This window comes from Octopus bimaculoides, chromosome 12, assembly GCF_001194135.2.
Source record: "Octopus bimaculoides isolate UCB-OBI-ISO-001 chromosome 12, ASM119413v2, whole genome shotgun sequence".
NCBI lineage: Eukaryota > Metazoa > Mollusca > Cephalopoda > Octopoda > Octopodidae > Octopus > Octopus bimaculoides.
Window position 1 is genome coordinate 541,226 of NC_068992.1, and position 4,795 is coordinate 546,020.

General features: G+C 37.4%; 1 long non-coding RNA gene across 2 annotated transcripts in view; it reads right to left on the bottom strand.

Moving 5' to 3' along the window:
* Window positions 1-3,922, bottom strand: part of LOC106877782 (uncharacterized) — a 53,371-nt gene extending 49,449 nt beyond the window's left edge. For both annotated transcript variants that reach the window (XR_008265334.1, XR_001410416.1), the window contains exon 1: window positions 3,637-3,922. This is a non-coding gene — a long non-coding RNA (uncharacterized LOC106877782). The remainder of the gene's footprint in view (window positions 1-3,636) is intronic.
* Window positions 3,923-4,795: the final 873 nt, after the last annotated feature.

Consider the following 4,795-nt stretch of genomic DNA (forward strand, 5'->3'; position numbering starts at 1 on the left):
ATATATATATTCTATAATCATTATCGAATATGTATTAATCAACTTTCTACATAATTATGCTTCATATTGTTTTACGTTTTGAATAATTATCGATTAATTAGGAGCCTGCATGGCGCCAAAATTATCATTTTAATAATTTGGTCTTAGAATGATTTTGGAAAATCATAAGTTTTGTTTACATTACTCGTTTGTCTCAATTGTATGTGTCGTGAAATGGACGGGAAAATATTTCATTGTAACAAAAGTTGATTTCTTGGTTGTGTTCCTTCGTTATTGGTATCCCTACACATTCTAAACAGGTGTCATATTTTTGAATTTATCTTTTGCACAGGCGTTAATTCCAGAGATATCTCAGAGATAACTTCATCGAGTTATTTCACACGGAACTTATACATCAAATTTATCGAAAATTTGGCTGCTTCTCTCACGTCTTTAAACTCGTCTCCCTTTCAATAAATATAACAGCGTTGTTTCAATCGGTGACAATGGTATCGCGCATATTTTCTTAACACAATTTTGAAACTGCAGAAAATATGTATAAATTATATGTACATCTTTCTTTTACGTACAAACTGTCTTTATTTGAGAGAGGCTTCTCGTATTATCTGAATTTATTGATTTCTGTTAAGCCCGCTTCATATTTTCGCCATATTGTAAGACAGCGAACTTGCAGAATCATTAACACGCCGGGCAAAAAGCTTCGCGGCATTGTGTGCATCTTCACGTTCTGAGTTCAAATTTTACCGAGGTCCACTTTACCTTTTATCCATTCGGGGTCGACAAAATAAGAACTGAGCATCGATGTAATCGCGCAAGCTTGCTGGCCTCGTACCAAAATGTGTGCCTCCGACCGACCAACTGTGTTTGAGATTTATATAAGTTCCTTAATTTAATTATTGATTTATTTAAGTGCTTCTTAATGGAATTCCAGCAAGTCTCTAACAAGACTTTTCGAGTTAAGAGATTTCGCCGGGTTTGCAAATGTGTGGTTGAGTTGGTGTGTGGTCATGTATAGGCGTACGCGTTTGCATTTATGTTCTGTGTGAACATGTCTCTTTAGTGCTTAGGCATTCGTGTGTGTGTGCGTGAGCGTGGACGTTGGTGCAGCATTTCTTTTTACTTGTCTCCATTCAGATGCACACAACTGAGCGTATAATTATAGTCATTTAAAGAATCTCAGATGGAGACTGTTCGGAATGTTGTGGATAGGTAGGAAGGAAGGAAGGAAGGAAGGAAGGAAAGAAGGAAGGTAGGTATGTATACACACATATATGTACATATATATATATATAAGCGTACGAATGGCTGAGTGGTAAGAAGATTGCTTCCCAACTACATGTTTCGGGGTTCAGTCCCACTGCGTGGCATCTTGACGAAATGTTTTCTACTAGTCTCGGACTACCAAAGCCTTGTGAGTGGATTTGGTAGATGTACACACACATACACACATGCAAACACACACGCACGTACACACACACGCGCACACACACACACACACACACACACACACAATAATGTTTATAATAATAGTAATAACAATAACAACAATAATAATAATAATAATAATAATAATAATAATAATAATAATAATAATAATAATAAAGATGGCTAGACGCAATATAAAACCACAAGGAAAGAATTTGATTGTCACTAATAGTGACTGAGGGTGCATTGAAGCATCTACATTACTAGAAATAAGAGTCAGAGACCCTTTTCGCCACAACCAGGGCATAAATCTGTCTACTAACAGGAGAGTTAGCCACCCAATATATGTATATATGCGTGCGTGTGTGTGTGTCAATTTGTCCCACGCCACCACGTGACAACCAGCATTTGTATGTTTACGTTACCATAATTTAGCGGTTCGCCAAAAACACCGATAGAATAAGTAGCAGGCTTAAATAAATCAAAGTACTGTGGTCGATTCATTTGACTAAAATTATACAAGGCGGTGCTCCAGCATGGCCGCCGTCTAATGACTGATACGAGTAAAAGAATAGCAGAATATCTATGCTTATATACCTCTGCATCTACAAACACGAGCGTGCACACGCGCGCGCGCACGATTACACAAATATATTCTTTTCTACTCTAGGCACAAGGCCCGAAATTTTTGGTGAGGTGGGGCCTGTCGATTAGATCTCCTCAAGTACACAACTGGTACTTAATTTATTGACCCCGAAAGGATGAAAGGCAAAGTTGACCTCGGCGGGATTTGAACTCAGAACGTAAAGACAGACGAAATACTATTAAGCATTTCGCCCAGCGCGCTAACGTTTCTTATTTCTTTATTGCCGACAAGGGATTAACATAGAGGGGACAAACAAGGACAGACAAAGGGATTAAGTCGATTATATCAACCCCAGTGCGTAACTGGTACTTATTTAATCGGCCCCGAAAGGATGAAAGGCAAAGTCGACCTCGGCGGAATTTGAACTCAGAACGTAACCACAGACGAAATATCGCTAAGCATTTCGCCCGGCGTGCTAACGTTTCTGCCAGCTCGACGCCTTCACACAGATATATATTGATAGACCTTGTGCAAGAATAGCGTCTTAGCAGTTTAATGTGGTGTAGCTTTGTGAGGGAGTCATATTAACTAGTAAACCAGGTAAAAAAAAAATTATAATGAAATCCCACCATATATATGGCAGAGTTTTATAAGAGATTGTGAGAGATTAGTCAATGTTTTGAGAAAGAGATATTAACTGAGTGTTAGGATCTTACACACCATCCAACGTATCAGAATTATGTGACAGAAAAAAGACGAAAAAGATATCAGTTGTATTGTTATTTTGTTTTAATGTTTAACAGTAATAACAGACGATGTAGGTGTAGGTCGCTAGATTGGTAGATAGACATATCAATATTTCGATACAGGGATATGGTGAAGGCGTGTGGCTTAGTGGTTAGGGATAACGGGTGCACGATTCTGAGATGTCTTTTTTTGTTTTAAATTAAACTTTTTCTTTAAGAAAACACTCAATGCCTCGTGCACACTCCTTGTGCGCATGCGCAGTATCTTTGGTTAGTATGGAAACAGAGTTCTTTGCAATCAACCATGGAATACGTGGCGCTTCTTTGCTAACTATGCTAACAAAACTTCACAGTGATGTGCAAAATACTCGCTTCTGATTGGTTAAAATACCCAAATTTTACAAATTTTAAAGTCTAATAACTTTTTAATTATGGATTTATAGGAAAAATGAATTTAATTTTCATAGTTAGTATACAAAGCTTAATTAATATACCAAATTTGAAAGCAATTGGAACTAAATTGTAGACAGTGACGATAACCCCAAAGATCCCTGTATCCTTCTACGTAGATTAAAAATAAATTCGAAAATAAGTTAAAAATTAATCAATTGTGGTGGGGGTGGGGGAAATTAACATTTTGAAAACGTGATTTTGGGGCCAAATCGTATTCTTCTATATTGAAAACATAGAAATCAGAAAAAAAAGTTTTAAAAAAGATTAAAAGAACACATCGAAAAGGACGGTGTACACGTTCTTTACCTTCACCCATTAGTAGTGAGAAGGAAGAACAGATGGATATGTAGATCTACAAGTAGGTAGACAGGTTCATTTATAGGGAACTCATATAAAATAAAATAACTATAGATTGAACCTCCTTACTGCCGTTTATTCTGAGTTGTGAGGTAGTTTTGATTGCACTGTCCTTGACGTGATGCCGCATAGCAGAATAATAAACAAACTCGATCACTATTCAGAGAAACATATACATGGCTATGTATTGAGCTTACTCCGCTGGTTCATGATTGGTTAAAATTCCCAATGAAGCGTGCTTCGATTAAACAAAGGTCTGCTGCACCTCTCTTTACCGCTAAAAGCTTTGTCTATATGTTTCTTCCATATGCTTCTGGTGTTGGAACACTGCGCTGGTTACTTTATAGAAATGTTTCCTCAGGACGCCACACGACATTTAAATGCCAAGACGCTTTATTCGCACGTTAACAATGCTGTTTGAGACGCACCGACGCACATATATTTGAATATGTATGTATACGTATGTATGCATTTATGTGAGTGTACGCGCGTGTGCGTGTGCGTGTGTGTGTGTCTGTGATGTGTTTGTTTCACTCTATTGCTTTCTTGAAGAGTCTGTATGTCAAAATATTCCATTGTTTCTTTCTCACTCACTTTAGTAATTTGAGCTGATTAATCACGAAAGGTCACGTATCAGAATCTATTTCTCGTACTATTGCTTGAAATAAATAATTACTTATACACAGCGCCCTTTCAGCAGACATATACTCATGTGTGTGTGTGTGTGTGATGTATGCACAAGTGTTTCATATATGTGCGTTTGTAAGATTATGTGACGATTGTTAAACGTTCAGATTGTTTTCTGTGGAGACGCTTGATCTACTTATTATTAATGACACCGTTAGCTCTCAGTACAGCAGTAATACGACCCTGTGGCACATGCATAAATATTTCTACGCTGTGCATTGTACTATCGTATTCTACTTTCCCAGACAACAAAATGTCAAGAGATGTATTACCATTAGGCATTCATTATAAATTATTAACGTGACACGTGTCAATTTTAGAATAGCGAAAATCCGAAAATGAAATCTCAAACTTATATCGGAATTAAAAAAGTAAGCGGTTTACGTTTCGACATACGTAGACACCATTTACATCTGCGAACGCACATACCCGGACCTTCATATACTTATGCACATATCAAAATGTGAACGATGATAAGTACACACACACACTCTCACACACACACACACACACACACACACACACACACACACACACACAC